Below are 22,257 nucleotides of genomic sequence, written 5' to 3'. Positions count from 1 at the left end.
TAGCATAGACCTAATTACATATTTTTACCTTTTTGATGATGATGACATGGAAATGTGACAAGATACTTTTTAATAATCATCTTCCCTCCCTCACCTTTCTCGAACAGAAAAGTTATACTTTCGATATTTCGGGTTAGTCATTTGGATACACTTCGATGTTGAAGCAAACAAATAATGACGCATGCGCATATTTGTGAGAGGGCAATTTCTCTGCATTTGTTTTCTTCGTCTTTCCATTTTCCTTTCAGCGGAACAGGGAATATTTCGAAACTCATAAAACTGATAAACTTGAATAAACCAAATACAACGGTTTTTCTTATCTTTGGACGAGTTTTACATTCCATTTTGAAAGCTGGTAATGAGGAAAGTTATGTTCCCCATCCCCAGGAAAGAAAAGAAGAAAGGTCCTGAATATCTGGATTTTGACTCGATTGCATTGGCGCAACAACAATTATCAAGGATGAAAATTCAAATTCTTGCCCGTTTCTATCCCATACATGATAACAATAATCAGAGGAGACTCGTGAACGCATGTGGTGCATATTACATTTCTTGGATCTGAAGTGACGCATGCATTAATTGTGGGAAAAGAATTATTACTTTCTTTCACTTCAGATCCAAGAAATGTAATATAATCTTAGTTGAGCGCTCTCGTGTAAAATAAATACTTCTCCTATATGAAGAAATTAGAATGTAGAAATGCTCATGAATGTCGTCGCAGAGCAAGCTGTCCTTTTTCCCACAATTGACGCATGCGCAGCATGCACCGCATGTGTCCACGAGACGCCTCTGACAGTAATTATAATTACAGTGTGCATACATAGCGTAGAAAATAAAACGAAACCAAGCTGTTCCAGTAGCGTATTTTCTATATAAGGTACGTAAACCCAATATGGCCTACCTAAGGTTTGCAATTCTTTCTAGTGTTGTACAAAGTCAGAAATGTAAAACTAATTGCAAGCTTCAAAAGAGGGAACATTTCTGGACGTTTTTTGAAACTTAGAGCCAATTCCATATAATACCATGGATGTGAGGAAGATTTTGTTAAAAAAATTACGGTTGGGCTATATTATGTGTACCCAGTATGGCCAAGTCATACATTTTGTTCTTTCACATCAAAATATGCAACAGAAATTGTAAACAAAGTATCACAATGTTGTTTTTGTAGGTGGGTAACTATATTGATATACTGACATTTTATTGACATAATGACATGAGATTTGCACAAAGATATCATTGCTTACAAACCAATAAACAAGGGAGTGGCATGTAACAATTTGTTGCCAGAAGACCATGGATTACACGTGACAGTCTGGGCAAATGAAAGGTCCTTTGTCATCCTTAGCCAGATCCACACACTTCACATGAACATAAGAGTAACAAATGTCACATTTGCGTATGTCTTTCACGATATATTCCTCTTTTTTCCTTTTTATAAACAATACTTTAGATTAAAGTCTAATCTAAGTACATTGTTGTTAAGTACAAATTATGGGTTATCATAATATGTACTAGAGATATAAACACCTACCACTTGGAAGATGTAGTATGTAATGAATTCTATATGTAATATTATATTATTATATAGAACACAACCACAAACACCAGCTATTATGGTTCTTTCTCCTCAAGTTACAGCCAACATGTTCAATCACGCCATTCGGACAGTCTAAATGACACACTAGCGTCATCTGTTGAATAAACCATGTAACTACTTGGAAACAGCAAATAGGCCATATTGAGTACTAGGCCATATTGGGTTCACATACCATATTATAATTTTCTTGAGGGGGCAAAAACCTTGTGCTTTTGTAGAAAGATTGGTAATAATTTTAAGCGGTGTGTGTGTGTGCAGATTGTGCAGAAGCGCAAACTATTTTTGGAGGGTCAAGGTCGACACAAGCAATTCAGCGGCGTATACTCTGGGTCATCTAGGTATATATATACACATTTCTTCGCAATATTCTTCCAGACCAATTTCGATGCATACATTTCTTTGCTTCCAGCGCCCGAATGCTTCCAACCGTTTGCCGCTGAATGTCCGGAAACCTTTCTCCAGCCGGTGAAATGACTTCAGGGAATCTCACCCTGACGTCATTCCTCCCGCTTCCCTTACAACCCTTGGCGAGGAGGGAGGAGAGAGGAAAGAGGGGGAGGAAACACTGCTTCTCAGGCGCGGTGATTCCGTGCCCAGGGTAACCTCCTTCTTGTGAGAGTCCACCGGTCGCACTCTCAACCTTCAGCGCCTTTACCGTTCCCTCCGCTGAACTAAGGAAAACATACCCGGTAGAGTGCGAGGAACAGGAAAATTGAATAACATGGGGAAACCAATTCTACGCTAATTTTCACTTTACATTTGCATCTGTCTTGCTGATTTCTGTTACTTGAACATAAATTTGTCAAAAGGAAAAGCTTAAATATTGAAGATGAAGCAAACTAAATTAAAATTCAAAGCTTAAGCAATTAAAGCACCTATATGCTGACTCCGCCCATCCTTGTATTTACAAAAATAGTGATTGTTTCTCCTCTCTAATCTTCAAAAGCAGCGAGAATACTTCTTTCACGGAACTGAATATTTTTTAAAGGGAAAGATAAAAAAAGGTAAAGTGTTCCCCTGTGCATAGCACCACGCCATGAAGGCGTATAGGGGGTGTGGGGGTAACGCCCCACACTTTCTTGATCCGGTCGTGAGTGGGGGTGATGTGATCAGCATCACGCCCCTGACCGCCTTTACCCCCCAGGGTTTCCCCCAGGTACCCATGTTATTCGACGCTGGGTGGGCGCCGGGGAAGATATCAAAAATAAATTATATATATATATATATATATATATATATATATATATATATATATTAGTTAATTTAAGTTGCTATATTCCGCCTCTTTAGATTAATAGTGATGAAGATGAACGAATTAAACATAGAACGAAAAAAACACATCAGGCACGTAGCCAGGTGGAGGACTGGGGGGGATGAAACCCCCTCCCCGAAATCCTACAAATATCTAATTTAAAAAGTGTATAGTGGTAATTAATTTTACTTCATTAACAGGATTAAACACCTTGCATAATACGTTGTAATAATCTGAGATTCATCTTCATGACTTCTAAACCCACTGTTTCAACTTTATGTGGCGGCTGCTAATAAGGGATGATCCCCATCCCGAAATAAAATTCTGGCTTTGGCCTGCAATGATTCGAACTTTTAAAACCTGTAATTTCGAGCTCGGAAAGTGATTTTTTTTTATCATTCATAGGGAATTTCATTCTGAGCCAGGAACACAACAACAGAAGTTTGGCGCGTGAAACTGAATGCGTGTAGTCGTTGGCTTCGTGCTGATTATTTATTTAGGTGTTAGTGTTTGTCGTGATAGTGCTGTGTTAAAGGGTAATGGATGTGATACAAGATTTGCTGGTGAAACCTTTTGGAACAAGATCTTTTCATTAGAGATTTCAAATTGTTAATACATGTAGGCCAGTGTCATCGCTTGAAATTATTTCTACACACAAAGACAAAAATCGGGAATATGTGAGAAATTTTCGCAAGCAAATTATGACAAAACACCATGGTTGACAGGAAGTATAAGTGTTAATAAGCTTTGCTTTTTTGTTGGCCGTGCTTACTTTTCGGGGCTGAAAAGAATGTATGGACACGTGGCGGATACTGTTGTGCCAAACATGAAAAATCCAAAAGTCACATAACTTCCTTTGTTAAGCTGCAATCTTTCGCACAGACACGTATTGACGTGCAACTGGACAAACAGCGTGCTTTGGATGTGTACGGCACAAGTAATCAGGTCCTGGAGTAAGTTGAATTTTGCACTTAAATTAATATTGCGGATTTTTATTTCACTAGTGCACGTCTTTCATTTTATATTTCACAGGTTGTTTTTTCATAGCTTTATAATACTATCTTGTTTTATTATTTGAAATTCTACACGTATATTAAACTGCAGTAAGGAGAATTAATTGATTGTGGTCGTAGCAATAAGACAAACATTCCGACACAATATTCCTAAATCCAATATGGATCCTGACATAAATTGCACGGGAACTTTTGGAGTTTGAGGATCAAGGGTCGGAGATTACCCACTCGTTAAAACCAGCATACGTCACTGATGCAAATGTGTATTATTGTTATTTAGCGTCGCTTTTCTGACACTTTAGTAATCGCGATAATGAGTTTGGGTGATGATTAGATGGTATTGATGAAGGAAGGAACAGTCACAAAGGACGGCGAGTCATATAAACTCGTAATAATCCCCACACAAACAATTATTTTTATCTGGCGCAGAGTTTCGCGCAAATGCCAGAGTTGTCCGTCTCCTATGCGCGTGTGCACACGCACCGATAACATCGGTAGCGTCTCCTCCCTCGATATCGTCATATACACACACGTTAATACTTACTTACCAGTGGCGAACTGTGACATTTTTACGTAGTCATCGCAAGATTTGCCAAACGTCAGGGTCGATCTTTTAACGAAGGGGGGGGGGGCACAATATATATCTTCGTTAAACGCAAGGGTCACTGCCAATTCAATGTAAACGCTCATACCACGACCATACGACCAGAGGCGTCTCGTGAACGCATGCGGTGCATGCTGCGCATGCGTCAATTGTGGGAAAATGGACAGCTTGCTCTGCGACGACATTCATGAGCATTTCTACATTCTAATTTCTTCGTATAGGAGTTATTTTACACGAGAGCGCTCAACTAAGCTTATATTACATGTCTTGGATCTGAAGTGACGCATGCATCAATTGTGGTAAAATAAATATTACTTTCTTTCACTTCAGATCCAAGAAATGCAATATAATCTTAGTTGAGCGCTCTCGTGTAAAATAAATACTTCTCCTATATGAAGAAATTAGAATGTAGAAATGCTCACGAATGTCGTCGCAGAGCAAGCTGTCCTTTTTCCACAATTGACGCATGCGTTCACGAGACGCCTCTGCATACGACTACAAGAAACATAATTCTATCCCATATGATGAGAATTATTAAATATGATTGAAACTGAAATGCAAACACTTCAATTGTCGCGTGTAAAGGTAAGAACTTTTATGGTCCACCTCCAGTTGTTGTTTTGATAAAAAAAATAAAAAAAATCATATCGTTCAATATGAGCTTTTCCTTTTAACAAGTGGAAATAGAAGACATTCGCAGTGTCGTGCCTAGGATTTTCGAAAGGGGGGGGGGTTACATGTACTTTTTAGTAGTCATTCCTCAATCCCTCGTTTTGACATCTTTTCCTGCCTGTCACGATCTTTTTTATTCTTTTTTTAAGAATTTTGAGCCTAAGCAGGGATTAAGACTCTCACCAACCCCTCCTTGAGCACGCCACTGGACACGCGGAATAATCTTGATGGCTCTAGAATGGCTCTAGAGAAACCCTGCCGTGACTGTAATCACGGGGAAAGGGCCTAAAAAAAGGCCTCTTATGAGTTTATGACCCAGGTCTGCCTATTCTGAAGAGTTCGGCTGTTCTCGGCACCGGCAGAGGCCAGATGGATTCACACCATTTCTGCGATGAGCTGAGGCTTCTAACACCGTTGTCTTCAGTAGAAAACTTGACGAGAGGGTTCGGCGCGAGGGGTAGTACTGGGGTCTTATTTCGATGCGCTAAGATTAGCGAATCTCTTGCGTATTTCGAGCTGTTTCATGCTGTCGCTTGGCTTATTTCGTACAAATATGCGAGTATTCTGACTTATTATTTTTACTGCTTCTCTAAAATATATAAAATGCAATATTTGTATTATTTTGCTTCGTCATCGCCGCATCTCCCGATGACCGGACGCCTCGCCTCTGGAATATACGGATAATTTGGACATCTGAATAGAAAATTATTCAATATTCTTATAAAATTTTATCTTGATTTGGCTATTCCTAATTTCTACAAGCCGCTCCTGTGTCACCGTCTATATTCAAAGGGTTTATTTCGATTGAAATCATGTAAGCACGTAGAATTTGTATTTTGTCACTTAGCCGGTTGCATTTTGGTAATGGCATAAATGTTAAGAAAAATGGCAAGGAAAATGCTTTCGTCTAAAGCGGGCCATAGTACTTAAAGTTATCACATCTCTCAAATTCTTTACCTCCTGCTTTTATAGTTATTTTATTGTTTTTCCCCTCTCGTCTTGATGAAAGCCTATATTTAGTATTTTTTACGTTTATATGTAGTCCTATGTTCTAAGCAGCTTCTTAGTTTTTTGAATTCGTTGAGAAATCATTGACGACTGGTGTCTTAATCTACACACAGACAAATATTTATATCCCGGGTTCGATCCCCGGCCGGTTCAAATCCGGGAACTTTTCTAACGGTGGAAGCGGCCCCGGCGCCTACCCAGCGTCGAATAACATGGGTACCTGGGGGAAACCCTGGGGGGTAAAGGCGGTCAGGGGCGTGATGCTGATCACATCACCCCCACTCACGACCGGATCAAGAAAGTGTGGGGCGTTACCCCCACACCCCCTATACGCCTTCATGGCGTGGTGCTATGCACAGGGGAACACTTTACCTTTTTTTTTTACAAATATTTTTAAAAATACATTATCATGTGCATATAAATTAATTAATTTGTTATTTTTATATATCAGATATTTATGATTGAGTGATTGATTTAGTTTATTTTACTTCGCGTTTTGTCCCGGGTTCGAATCCCGGTCGGGCTTGGTTGCTTGTGAATGTCCATTCATCAATTTCATCATTTCAACACTCATCCCCATCTTCGCAAATTAGCCAAGAGGCACAAAACGCGAAGTAAAATAAACTAAATCAATCAATCAAAAGCTACAAGTGTATCATTATACGATATATAAAACACATCTTATTACTAACTTCTTTGACATTACAAAACCGGCAAGAGCTGATGAGTTGAAGGCAGCCATTGAACACGAATGCGCACAAATACCAAATGAAATGATCCGCGCTTTCCAGATTTCACCGGTGGACGGGCTGGTGCACCGCTGATGCACGCTTTGGCTTTCTGTATTTCACCGGGGCGCACGAAACCTGTCACTAGGTTAAATCATGACGTCATCAATTTACACCAGCCTCAAGGGCTGGTGCGGGTGTGCGGGATCCTGAAAAGTCGGGGGAAAAAATTCCCGTCCCGACCAAAAAAAATTCAGTCCCGCACACCCCTACTACCAAGGAAAAGTATATGTAACTCCTCCCTTTTTAAAATCCTGGGCACGCCACTGCCCACAGACGTCTCTTCTGGGAGAGGAAAGTGTTTTTTTAGCTTTTAATTTAAGGTTCTTTCACAGGGGTTCGTTGAGTATCATGCAGTATAAAACTATCGTAAACGGTCCTTCCATTTCCTTTTCATTCTTTACTAACTACGTTAGTCAGTCTTCAATTAATTATTTTGGCTTCCTTTCACAAAGCCAAATATAAATCAATTTTATTTATGAAAAATATTATTATATTTGAATTTATCTTGTTTAATATTTTCCAGAACGTATTGCATAATTAAATTTACGTGTGTAGAAATTATGAGCAGAATATCATGTTTGATTTTGTTATGACATACTTCCTTTCTTGTGCTTGGTTTGTGAATTTTTTTTGTTCCGGCGTTAGCTAAAATCTTGAGGAAGATATACGATTATTTCTTATATAGGTGAGGAATTGTTATGTTGATATTTATTATTTATGCCTTTAGTGAAACATACGATAATGATGCTCAGTATCGTGTCGAATTCACTATACAATTCACATTTACATTGTACCACGCCGAAGAAAATAGCCAGCATGGCGATATTATTTTACGAGCCATAAATTGTGCACCAAAGTTGTTTCATTACGTGCTGTAAATGGTTTATTATCTGTAATGTAATAGAACAGTATCTGTAATGCAGTAGAGGGTGAACATTGAATTATTTTTGCAAATTTTGTCAAGGGGAGGGGGTGAAGATAAATTGTTGCTTGTCACTTTCAATGCTTAACTTTTTAAATCTGTAATTTTCAGGTAAATGTCAGCCAGGTTGTAATTGGAACACTACACGTTATAAGTTGTTTGCTGTAAATTAATACCACTTAACACTAATGAGAATTTGGACAAGCTTTGTCATTTTCTTTTGAAGATTTATGTGCTAAGAAATCCTCACCAACCAACTTTTCATTATCAAAGGTAATATTATACTATTAGGAAAATTATTATGTATCGTGCTTTTGAAGTTTTTAAAATTATTTGGTCCAGTGGTCTTGATCTCGAATGTTTAATGATTCTTCGCAAGTTTTATTAGAGTATTAGCAGGTGCTTTGTAATACTGTAAATGATCTTTGAAGTACGTTGGAGGCTTGGAGTAGAAAATATAGCATGTTGAAAGCTTCACTAAGTAGGTATTTTTGGTAAATATGCGATAACGCCCGGACACCTTTCACTCATTTATTTCCTTAATTTTACCACTGGTACTTAACCTATTTTGCCTTGCGGAACATTCTTTAAGGTGAAGTTATGCCTTTTTCCATAAAATACTGTTAACTTTTCATATTACGATTGATTATTTGTCTTACTTGTTCCGCTTCTGTAATAGACAATATGGCGTGCACTCGTAATGGATCATCGTGCATCATGACGCGCCAGCTTGTGTTTTGTCGATTTTCAGTGTGCAAGCAGTGTTTCAAACCTTCGTGACGGAAAATTACGTACTATTTCGATTTTTTTTTCATGTTTACCTCCACAAACCATGCACGTTAGCCCCAAAAACCATCCACGGGTAGCCCCACAAACCATTGACGTTAGCCCCAAAAACCATCCATGGCTAGCCCCACAAACCATTCACACAAGGTTAGGTTAAGTTCCATTAGCACTCATTTCGGTAAATGTTTACTATCCTTCGGACACCTATAACTTCTGAGTTTCGTCAATTATTGACATTTCTACTTACCTATCTGCTTCGCGGATCATTTTTTAACGTGTATTCAAGTTTTTTTTATCAATTTTTTTTTTAAAAAAAGTGTTTTTGTAACTGAAGAACGTACGTTTCTGCAAATGGTCTGTGGGGCTATGTGTCAATGGTTCGTGGGGCTATGCGAGAATGGTGTGTGGAGCTATGCATATTTTTTTCAAAACCAATTTTTAACTATTTTAACCTATTGTGACCCTACCTAACCTAACCTTACCGGAAATGGTTCGTGGGGCTATGCGTCAATGGTTGAATTTCCACTATGAAACATTCCCACATCACACAAAACACCTTCCAGATGTTAGACAATACTACAGGAACTTATTACGGTAAGTAGTTTCTTTTGTAGAAATAAAGAAATCTGTCCGAAGGATAGTAAACTAGTACCGGAAACACTGCAGAGATCGCGTGACTTTCAACGATCTCGCCATCTGCATGCACACAATGGAAACAATGGCATAATGTGGCAGGCAAAGCCAATTTCTTACGTAAAAAGTGATTAATTCTTGTTCGGCAGCATTAAACTACGAAGTGTTTACTTTCCGTGAAAGAAAAAACCTCCAAGAACGTCCAGAATGCTAAAGAAACTCATTTCAATAAGTACTTTCTCCTGTAAATTTGAAGAAATCCGTCCTGGCGATATCGCATATTTACCGTATTTTTTTCCAGAGAATATGATTTGTGCTTTCGCAACCTACTAGTTATGATGTACACATGATAACCTGTTACCCTCATTTAGTTCGATGCCATTTTCTTTCTTTTTTCATGTTTATACAGTCTGCAAACACTTTTGCACAAATGAATATTTGATATTTGTAATGTGTCATCAAAGCAGTTTGTTAAGATCTAGGTAAACATGTGACTTTCGTCCATCCTATCAATGTGAAAATTGCAGGAAGAGAACAGTGTTGTAACCTCTCAATATTTTCTGGCTCTGTGGTCACTTAACCCACCCTTGATTTTGTAAGGATTTTTTTTTTTTTTTTTTTAAGATTGTGTTGCTAAGTGTGAAGAAAGAAATTCTGGAGCGGGGAAAGTAATTTTTGGAGATCTACGTGCTACGAAACTTACATTTTTTTAATATTTAAATTCCTTACCTACGTAATGTTCATATGATTTTCCAGGGCTTCAATCATGGATTCATGTTACAGGCGCACATTCTCATTTTCTTATGATTGACTTGTGGAATGGGATAATTTGCGGATGAGTTTATGTGGTTTGACAGGTATGGAAAACAGCTGCGGTTCACGATGAGGAATATCATTCAACTTATTGTTCCATATGGTCCCAAGGGATTTCTTCATTTTTACAGAAGAAACTACTTATGTGAATGAGTTTCTGTAGCATTTTGAAAGTTCGTGTAGGTATTCGTCGTGGAATGTATTTGACCGGGAATTCATGTGTTTTTCAAGATAAATATCTCTCCGACGCACAATTGCTGTTGCTCTTATTTGCTTCTGTGAACTGGATGTTGCGATGACATAACCCCCTGTCAGTGTTTCCAACCATGCCGTTGTTTTGCAAGAAGATGAAGATACTAAATATACATTCCTGATATTGCAAGGACCCACAATTTTAACTATGTTTGCCTAGTACCGTGAATGGATTTTGGGGCTATGCGTGAAATGGTTTGTGGCATTTTTCGGTTACGAAGGTTGGAAACATTGCATACCCACTGATGATCCACTATGCTAGTTAAGCTGCGCTCGCCATATTGTGTTACAGAAGCGAAAAAAAGAACAATAATTATTCGTAATGTGAAAAATTGAAATTATTTTCGTGAAAGAAGCCAAATCCCACCTTCAAGAATCTTTTGCAATGCAGAACACGTAAGTACGAATGTTAAAAATGACGAAATAAACGACTCAGAGGTGTTGGGACCATACGGAAGTATTAATTATTGTTGAACGGTAACCTCAGCGTGTGTAAATACGTAATCTTCTGGGACATCGTGCAAATTTTTTTTGGCAACTGCAGGCCGTGAAGGGGAGGGTTGTATTTTCTCAATGACTTGTGGGATGGGATAATTTGCGACTTCTTATATGATGAAAAGTACGGAGAGGTTAGTATTCTGGGGAAAAGGACAACAAAGACTTTGAACTTAACGACTTTCAACTTTCACTTTGACCCGCAAGTGCCTGGCCTTGGGATAAAGAGGTAAGTTACCTTATGAGGTTTAATTTTTTGGTACCTTTATAATCTTTCAGTGCAGAAAATAGTGTTGGGCAGTTTCTAACATGCCTTCCAAAGGAACTCTATAGAGAAAGGCGGGGCCGCGATAGGGGTTGCAGGCAGTAGTTGATTACCCCAAGGGTGGAGCCCGGAATCTGTGGGAAATTTTGACAGCAGTTTTTCATGAAATTTGTTGAGGTACGGTCCTGAAAAACCGACTTTCACATACATCCATCGGTATGGGTGTTACAAAACTAACATGGCCGCAAGTAGAATACAGGTGCTACGAAACTAAGAGTGCCGCAAGTAGACTTCCACCTCGCAACTTCAAACGACTACATCTCAACTATAAATGGCTGTACAGTACTAAATGATTCTTTCCACGCTGCAGAATTTCTTTCTTCACACTTAGCAACTCATAATCTTCATAAAATAAAGTCCTTGCGAAATTGATGGTGGGTTAAGTGAGCACGGGCCGTATTTTCTTCCAAGAATGTTGAATTTTTTTTATGATCATTGCTTCAGACAAAGTTTCACCACTATCCAATGCTTCAAATAGCTTCCAGAGGTCTCAGAGTGTGAAAAACCTTGACCACCCAGTATGTTCTTATTTACATCTCCTTTTGATGTGTATGACATCCCTACTTGATGTCAAAGAAGTGTCATTTCCCCACCGGGAAAGCTTTGAGAGTAGGTAAATCAGGTTAGGTTACATTATCGTAGTATTTATGCATTTTCATCTTGTTTGTAAATTCCACTGAACCACACACACATTTTCAGCAGGTGAAATTTAAGAGCATAACAAATTCGAAAAATATAATTTCGCCCCAAAAAATTGTGCACAATACTGTTTCCTGAGACTTAATAATAGATTCAAGTCCTATAAACTTGAGACATTAATTCACACTCATGTACAATTTTTCCATACTCTTGTAACGATTGTGAATATCAACCACCATATAGAAACTGGACCAGTCCAAGTTCAGATCATTTAATTCGTAACACAGGCATTTTTACATGGTTCGATTTCTATTTATGTCTTGTATACTTCAGAGGCTTATTGATTACTTGCTGCATGTTTTGTAGAGAATTACTTTTTCCTTCCGTATACTGCTACATGATTCTTTGTTTTGGAGAAGGGATTACTTTACTGGGTACTAATTTACTATGCTTCGGACACATTTCTTCATTTTTACAGAAGAAACTACTTACCGTACGTAATAAGTTCCTGTAGCATTGTCTAACATCGGGAAGGTGTTTTGTGTGATGTAGGAATTATGATAGCGGAAATTCATGTTCTTTGTTGTAAATTAAGGTAAATGTTTACTATCCTTCGGACACCTATAACTTCTGAGTTTCTTCTACTTACCTATCTGCTTCGCGGATCATTTTTAACATGTATTCACGTTTTTTTGATCAATTTTTTTTTTAAAAAAAGTGTTTTTGTAACTGAAGAACGTACGTTTTCGCAAATGGTTTGTGGGGCTATGCGAGAATGGTGTGTGGGGCTGTGCGAGAATGGTGTGTGGGGCTACGCATATTTTTTCGAAACCAATTTTTAACTATTGTAACCTATTGTGACCCTACCTAACCTAACCTTACCGGAAATGGTTCGTGGGGCTATGCGTCAATGGTTGAATTTCCGCTATGAAACGTTCCCACATCACACAAAACACCTTCCAGATGTTAGACAATACTACAGGAACTTATTACAGTAAGTAGTTTATTCTGTTGAAATGAAGAAATCTGTCCGAAGGATAGTAAACTAGTACCTTTTGTTCATGTTCATTGGGTATCCAGTGTTTCGAACTGTCTGTGTTTGCAACAAAAGTTAGAAACATGACGTGTCGTGGATGCGTGGTGAAATTCGTACTGGGTATAGAAGATCCAGTGCATTTTTTAATTTAATTGAACACGGGATCATGAAGGAAGTAAAGAAATGTCGAAAATGTGGCAGTGAATGTAAGCTACTGGTTAGAAGGAATGAGCTGTGGGTATATGCCTAATATGACGTGTCGTGGATGCATGGTGAAATTTAGGTAAGTTTTGTATCCTGGAGACGGATTTCTTGAAATTTAAAAGTTTGGGGCTCATCTGGGGGCAGGTGACTCCGGTCAATTTCTGACATGTCTTTAACAGGAACTCTATAGAGAAAGCTTGGGAGCCGGAGCGGAGGCAGGGCCGCGATAGCGGTAGGGGGCGGTAGGTCAATTACCCCAGGGGCGGAGCCCAGAATCGGTGGGAAATTTTACTCAAAAATTTCAAACTAAAATATTTTTTTAGTTTAAATTTCCCACCGATTCTGGAACGGATAGCGCCACGAAATATTTCAATATTCTTCGTAAAACAATGCGAAAAAAAAAGGATCAGATGAGCGTTGTTCACGTATATTTCTTGGGTTCCGAAGGTTGAAACACTGCATAACGAATGAAAATCGACAAAACACAAGCACGACGCGCACTTATGTATGAAGGTCTAAGGCACGCGAAGCGACTACGAGAAAGAAGTTCTCGTAATATGAAAAATTGCAATTACTTTGACCAAAAAAAACCTCACTACACCTTAAGGAATGTTCCGCGAAGCAGATAGGTAAGTACGAATGTCAAATATTGACGAAACAACGAAGTTATATGTGTCCGATGGATAGTAAATTTTTACCGTTTACTGTCATCTTGGATATGGACTGATGCTGCCATCTACTTCACATACGTGCAGTGGAGTTATACGATGCTAAATGCTTAGGTTAGGCAAGCCAGGTAAGGACTTTTAGCATTAGCAAAACATCCCAGAATGCTTTTGTTCTTAGATCGGTCAGGTTTAGGGCTATTAGCATTAGAAATAGGGTGAAGCTGTTGAGACTAGCAGATTGAACTCTTTTACCAGCTACATTTCACACATTGTCATTGGTTTTTTTTTGCAAGTTTTAAATACACTCACTAACCATGATGCATAACAGGAAACATGAAGATGAGAATTGAGGGGTCTAGTGAGAGAGGGAGCTATGCCTCAAATCTTGAAAATTTTATTTTTGGCCATTTTCAGTCTTCTCCTACCATCTGTCATCTATCATGTGAACTGGGTCATTCCATATCAATTCAACCAAAAAAAAGAGGTTTGGGAACCCACCATCTCAGATTTTTATGAAACTTGGTACATTCAATCCTTCCATGGTGGTAAGAAACCACATAAAATTTTTCGCCTCTAACTCATCTCGTTTCAGAGTTATGGCCTCTCAAACTTTCAGCCAAGTCTCGTTTTCCTTCATTTCTGAAGCCCTCATTGAAACCTGCAGTGCTTTACAAAAAAAATTCTATCTCGCTCACACATGATTCAATCCTTTTGAAATTTCACAACAATATTAACCAAACAATAGGCATTTCAGAAAAAAATATGACATCACATGATATCAATATTTTAGTAAAACAAAAAATTAATAAAAAAAATTAGCGGGATTTTGTTGCCGAAAACATGCCTTGCTAAAATTTCAATTATCATTAAAAGGGAATGAATTAATACCAGCATAAGTATTTTTAAAATTAACCTGGATATGTATTCTAACTTACCCAGCAATAAAAGTTATGGTTATTTTATTCCTTCTATAAATATAATATACTTATGTCTGATATTTGGATGAAATGGCTTCCGGAGTATTAAAATATTTTGGTTAACTCAAAATCGATCAAATAATGTGTTATAAATTAATCAGTGAAGCAAACTCGAAATTCTATACTTTTGTTTATTCTTTGAGCATTGTTGTCTTATTATTTCCTTGCTTATTTATAAAATAATTTATCCATATATAAGCAAAATATGTATGGTTCAAAAAAATCTTTGTTTAATGTTGTGTTCTTTGTAAGCAGCAGTTTGATGATATGTCAACATTACCTGAGAAAGAATAACAATGAAGATGACAATAATGATGATAATAATAATAATAATAATAATTTATATTATTTTATTAATATGAAATCATCATTGAACAATATCAGTTATTATGGTATCCCCTCCTGCTTCAACATTTGGTGTTTGATGATTTATCCATATAGATATTTAAATGTGATTGACCAAAACACAGGTTTAAAAATTACTGGATATTCCATATATTGCCCATATATATTTTTTACCTTTCCATATATGTGCATGCAACATATACAAAAATTTACTTTGTGACACAAGTTGTATACTTTGACACGTTGGATTATCTTGTCCATTGAACTTAGAACCTTTTGCCATCGAGATGTTGTTTCTGGTGGATCAACAACAGTCAGCACATGGGGAATTGTTACTGCACATATATCTTCATGTCTTGGCCAATAGAATGATGGGGAAGGAGCATGGTGGTGAAGAAACTTTACAACAACATCTCCTTGATCTTCATCCACTTGAGATACCATTCCAAAATACCACAACTGATCATACTTACAAGCAATGTAACATCCAGGAAAGAGTTCATGTACGGTTACAATAAAAGATTGGCGGTTTTTCAGACTGTACGTGAGAGATGGGGTGTCATCTTGACTGATTCTTCTAGCCACAATGGTGCCTGCAGAATCCAGAGGACTGAAATTGTGGAAACTTCTAGTGCCTGGAACTGTTTGTACATCTGTAAACCGGTTTTGAAGTGTCAAATGGGTTGAATCTACTTCACCTTTCTCAATAAAGTGAAATGCGATATTTGTAATTTTTTCCACACAGAAATTGTAAAAATCCCCTGTTGTTGTGATCTGTCTCTCAAATGGTCTCTGTAAACTCTGTTTTCGTGCCAAGCATTTTGCTGTTCCGCCAATCCCATTACATTCTGATTTCCCATGGCATGTTGAAAACAATGACCATTGTGCCTCTAGCTGGAAGTCCTCTTCATGCAGACACAAGTTGAGAAAGTTATATTTGTTTTTGTATTGAGCAGCACTCCTGTCACGGAAATAGTGTATTTTCTTGACATGTGAAAAATTTTCTTTCAGAAATCTCACGACTATTCCTTGAATTTTGTAAACCATGTTCACATCATGCTTCAGATCATTATATATGATACAGTGTGATGAAACAATCTTTTCCCCAACAGAGTTCTTACAGTAGACTACCAAAGAATGTACAGTACATGACTCAGAAGTCCAGTGGTAACCTTGGGCCTCATCTTGGATTGTAAAAGATTGGATTCAATCTTTTATTGTAATCGTACATGAACTCTTTCCTGGATGTTACATAGCTTGTAAGTATGATCAATTGTGGTATTTTGGAATGGTATCTCAAGGAGATGATGTTGTAAAGTTTCTTCACCCCCATGCTCCTTCCCCATCATTCTATTGGCCAAGACATGAAGATACATGTGCAGTACCAATTCCCCATATGCTGGCTGTTGTTGATCCACCACGAACAAATACCACTTCTCAGACATCTGCATGATGTCAGTGCAGGAAAGAATCATACATTTGGATGGCAAAAGGTTCTAAGTTCAATGGACAAGATAATCCAACATGTCAAAGTATACAACTTGTGTCACAAAGTAAATTTTTGTATATGTTGCATGCACATATATGGAAAGGTAAAAAATATACAGGGTGAGTCATAAGTCTCCATACAAATGGTGAAAACGATGACTAATGTTTGTTTTTCCTTTTCAGGCAGGTGAACCAATGAAAAAGAGATGCCACTAACGAAGGAAGAACGGATTGACATCATTCTGTTGGCTGGGAGTGGTACCACCCGTCATGTAGCACGTACATGCAATGCAACACACAGAACGCAGATAACCCATGACACTGTGGCCAAAATTATCATGAAATTCAGAAGGACAGGTTCATTTGTTGCTGTCTTTGGTCTTCCAGGCCTGCTTTCGTTGGCGACGAACTTTGGCCAAAGTGTCATGGGTTATCTGCATTCTATGGGTTGCATTGCATGTACGTGCTATATGACGGGTGGTACCACTCCCAGCCAACAGAATGATGTCAATCCGTTCTTCCTTCGTTAGTGGCATCTCTTTTTCATTGGTTCACCTGCCTGAAAAGGAAAAACAAACATTAGTCATCGTTTTCACCATTTGTATGGAGACTTATGACTCACCCTGTATATAGGCAATATATGGAATATTCAGTAATTTTTAAACCTGTGTTTTGGTCAGTCATATTTAAATATCTATATGGATAAATCATCAAACACCAAATGTTGAAGCAGGAGGGAATACCATAATAACTGATATTGTTCAATGATGATTTCATATTAATAAAATAATATAAATTATTATTATTATTATCATTATTGTCATCTTCATTGTTATTCTTTCTCGGGTAATGTTGACATATCATCAAACTGGTGCTTACAAAGAACACAACATTAAACAAAGATTTTTTGAACCATACATATTTTGCTTATATATGGATAAATTATTTTATAAATAAGCAAGGAAATAATAAGACAACAATGCTCAAAGAATAAACAAAAGTATAGAATTTCGAGTTTGCTTCACTGATTAATTTATAACACATTATTTGATCGATTTTGAGTTAACCAAAATATTTTAATACTCCGGAAGCCATTTCATCCAAATATCAGACATAAGTATATTATATTTATAGAAGGAATAAAATAACCATAACTTTTATTACTGGGTAAGTTAGAATACATATCCAGGTTAATTTTAAAAATACTTATGCTGGTATTAATTCATTCCCTTTTAATGATAATTGAAATTTTAGCAAGGCATGTTTTCGGCAACAAAATCCCGCTAATTTTTTTTTTATTAATTTTTTGTTTTACTAAAATATTGATATCATGTGATGTCATATTTTTTTCTGAAATGCCTATTGTTTGGTTAATATTGTTATGAAATTTCAAAAGGATTGAATCATGTGTGAGCGAGATAGAATTTTTTTTGTAAAGCACTGCAGGTTTCAATGAGGGCTTCAGAAATGAAGGAAAACGAGACTTGGCTGAAAGTTTGAGAGGCCATAACTCTGAAACGAGATGAGTTAGAGGCGAAAAATTTTATGTGGTTTCTTACCACCATGGAAGGATTGAATGTACCAAGTTTCAAAAAAATCTGAGATGGTGGGTTCCCTGGCCTGGTTGAACTGACGTGGAATGACCCAACTACAACCATGTGGCGTAGCTCCCGCTTGTTCTGCAGCAGATTTTCTGAGTTCTTGAATACGTCCTCATCAGCATTTTGAGTGAGAGAAGGAGCTATGCCACTTACTGATGGTGTCTGCAAGAGGAGTGGCAGAGGTTGTGTTGCAGTAACCGGTGCTAGATTTAATATCAGCCCTGAAGTTAAAAGATCTCATGGCAATAATGCCTCCAGTTCTTCATGGTGTTTACCAAAAACTAAAATCCACAGAAACAATGGACAGTGAAGATCCTCCAGAAGACATATGAAGTTGTCTTTATGTAGATCATATGTAACGCTGTGAACATGATTTACACTCAGGCAAATGTATTTAAGCCTTGTTCAAAGTATTTGATGTGCTAGATTGATTTTTCACATGGGTATACTACAACAATATACCATACATGTACATAATAAATGGTATTTATATTGAAATTCATATTTTTCCTTTTGAATAATTTACCTAACAATATGTTCAGCAAAAAAAAAATACCCTTTGTTATACAAATTATGACTCAACGCAATGCTTTAGAAAACTCAATTTATTTCCATTTCTTGTCAAAGTGGCATAGCTCCCTCTCTCACTAGACCCCTCAATTATTAGACAGCAGTTAACCTAACTACCTCACCTACACATAATTGAAATTCTGATGATGATATGGAACCTGACCGTCTAGACTCAAGAGAAAGAAAAACATCTTACAAGAGGACATGTATGTTTTGTAATAGAGAGTAGAAATCTCCCACAGTGACATTGTGAGACAGGTTACTACCACCCCTTTTTATCAGGAGCCAGCCTTCTTTCTTGTGGCAAATACGGTCTAAGAAAGTCATGAATCCAACTACTGCTTAGCAAAGAAGAGAAAACCCCTGGAAAGTATGCAAACTAAAATCCACCCCGTGTGTTTCTGTCTCGGTGAATGGCAGCAGACGAGAATATGGGGGAAATTCTTCTTTCCCTCTGTTCTCAAATGTCATGGTCTTGCCACGTTGCCTCACAGCTGTTCCCTGACAGATGGAATTCTGACGGACCTGCTGCAAAATGCGCCGTTCAGGTTTGCGCGGTCCGTGGTTGAAGAAGAATGGATAGCGTTCGTGACGATTCCTGATTTAAATAATTAATAACAATAAAATCTATTGTCATGGTTGTGATTCTTACTATGCGATAGTAAACATTACCATCTAAAAAACAGATTTTATCTTCAATGTAATTATTAATTATAATTTTATCCTTAGAGATAGTAGCAGCAATTGGGGGGACCAGGCCAGAGGTGCTAACTTAAGATAAATTTGAGGGGCAAGGTTCGCATAAACAATATTTATGTAAATAAATAACCCATCAAATATACACACAGCTTGCATTATAAAAGAAAGAATGATTTGAAGAGGTTTTCTCGTGCAATCAGCTACGTGATTTCCGGATCCGACTCGGCACTAACATGCACCGGACTGTCATTATTGCACCGTTTGTCAACCTCAATGGCACTTCCACTCTCGTTTGAATCCGAACCATTCTCGTCTGAATCCTCACCGCTCATGTGACTTTACCAACTTGTCAACGTCTACTTCAATAATTCCATCCTGGACCCAATATTCCTCTTGTTTCCCCCTTTACTTTTTCGCAAGACCTTTTCCATTCTTCTTTGGGAAAGTTCTGCAATTCTTCTCTTGCAACTTCCAGTACTCTGCCCAAATTACGATCCACATTTTGTGATGCAATACGACCCTTTATGATACCCCAAACATACTCAATAGGGTTTAGATCGCAATGATAAGGTGGAAGACGAAGTACGGTGTGGCTGTTTTCTGCTGCAAGAGTGTCAACCCGATATTGCGGGGGCTTTTTGTTGGTTTTGATTAACTGATATAATTCAGCCTTTTGAAGGTTATCTGAAAATTCAATTGAATTGTCTCTCAACCAGTCCTGCATTGCAGCTTTAGTGCTGCCTATTGTGGGAGGTTTGTTGACTTGCACAGAATGGTAAGGCGCATTGTCCATGACAATAATGCTGTTGGAGGGAATATTCGGTAACAATTGACTTTCAAACCATCGTTCAAAATTTTCAGCATTCATTTCCCCATGATAATCTCCATTTTTCTGTTTAGCTTTGAACATAAGTAGACAGTTTGGTATGAAACCATTTTCACTCCCGGCGTGAAGGATGATCACCCTTCTTCCAGCACTGGTATTTGATAAAGCACCATGTACACTGCCTTCACTCTGCCAACACTTTTTCACCGTGTAGTTCTCATGGATCCATGTTTCATCTAAGTATATAACTGGCCTTTTCAAGTCACTCTTCTCATTTCACCTCAATGCCTTCAGAAAACTTGTTTGATTGGTCACGATGTCACTCCTTTCCACCAAAGCACTTCTCACGTTTTTGCACTTTCAGAAACGAAATCCTAAGTCATTGCAAATAATGTTGTGAAGAGTTTCATGACTACCCCGAAAATTAATTTCTTTCTTTAATTTCGAAAGCATTTTTTTTTACTGTTGGCACTTCATGTTCAATCGTATAAAAATTACCAATAGTTCTTCGAATCAAACATTTGTCAAAGTCGTCTACAACAATTCTACGCTTTTCGGCAGACCTGTGCTTACCTAGTGTTGTAAATTTCCCCCCGGAATTTCCTTCCTTTCTAATTTTCTTTATGAAAGTGTCCGACATTCGAACTGCAGCTGCCGCACGCTTTGTAGCTTGAGTGACCGAAAACGTGTAACATCCTTCTCTCACTTCGTTGTCAAAAAAATTTACAACATTCGAAATCACCTCTCGGCTCAGACTATGTACGGTTTTGCCCTTCATTTCGGTATAAACAACAGACTCACTCGAACTCAAGACCTTTCATCCATGTAAGTTTGGCAACATTGAAAGGGTATCAGAAATCGAGCAGTCCTTGCTACCCCCCACCCGACCCAACCCTCGAACAAGCAAGTTGCTCACAGGGCAGCAGCGCCAGAGAGACTTTTGTCATCTTTGCTGAGCAGTAACATAGAGATACACATTTTGAAATATAATGTTAAAATATTTAATTTATTAATTAATACAGGATTGGATTAAAATTAATTACTCCTTCCACCAAAGAAGGCTCTACTCTTAAGAGCATTAATACTATATTATACTTTCTAATATATTGCAGACTCGACCACATTGCCTCGTGCTACGATGCCAAGGATCCTGGGTTCGAATCCCAGCTTGGGCATGGATATTTGTGTGTTCATTCATCAGTATCATCACTCATCCTCATCTTCGCAAATTGGCCAAAAGTAGCACGAAAGCAAAGTAAAGTAAAGCAATCAATCAATGTACCACATCGCCACAGATTTTAAAGTTTGGCTAGCAGTGGAAAAACTTATAATATTATGCTTATTATTCTGACTTAATGATACACGTGATAAAGAAAACACATAACCATTAAAAAACATATACTGTACTCGCTATTTTTTTTTTAAAAAAGAATGTAATTGGAATTTCCGCAAGTGAACTTGAAATATTCAAACAGGGTGGCGACAGACCTGGAAAACCGGGAAAAGTCAGGGAATTTGAGGTGTTAAAAAAAGTCAGGGAAATGTCAGGGAATTTCATCTTCATTGACTTCGAACACTCTTTTGACGAAAATTGTTATAACTTTGGCACTATGGGAGCAATCTACTTCGGATAACTTTTGTTTTGCAGCTAAAACATCAGCGCATGCAACGGTGTACAATTTAGAACACCGGACCGAGGAAGGGGGGCTTGGGGGGCACGTCCCCCGAATTTCAATGAAAAAACAAAAATCTGGAGTTTGCCCACTCTTCTCCCGCTATTTTGGGGAGAAGACGCGAACTTTAGTATTCTTTTCAAAGAATGGACATTTCTCAAGAGAATGAAACATGTTTCATGTTCTTGGGTGCCATACAAGTTGAATAATAAGCCAAAATGTGATTATTATTTATTTACGAAAAATAGGTAATTTGCATTTTTGGAGGAAAATTGTTATACCTTGGGCACTATGGGAGCAATCTACTTCGGATAAGTTTTGGTATGCAGCTAAAACATCAGAGCATTCAACCGTGTACAATTTAGAAC

General features: G+C 37.8%; 1 protein-coding gene across 4 annotated transcripts in view; it reads left to right on the top strand.

The window, feature by feature from the left end:
* Window positions 1–7,538: 7,538 nt before the first annotated feature.
* Window positions 7,539–22,257, top strand: part of LOC145982010 (uncharacterized) — a 104,401-nt gene continuing 89,682 nt past the window's right edge. For all 4 annotated transcript variants that reach the window (XR_014441012.1, XR_014441011.1, XM_083115555.1 and 1 more), the window contains exon 1: window positions 7,539–7,622. The gene's annotated coding sequence lies outside the window, so the exon portion shown is untranslated. The remainder of the gene's footprint in view (window positions 7,623–22,257) is intronic.

This window comes from Lepisma saccharinum, chromosome 30, assembly GCF_977018435.1.
Source record: "Lepisma saccharinum chromosome 30, izLepSacc3.1, whole genome shotgun sequence".
Lineage (NCBI taxonomy): Eukaryota > Metazoa > Arthropoda > Insecta > Zygentoma > Lepismatidae > Lepisma > Lepisma saccharinum.
This window is presented reverse-complemented; position numbering and strand designations above follow the sequence as displayed.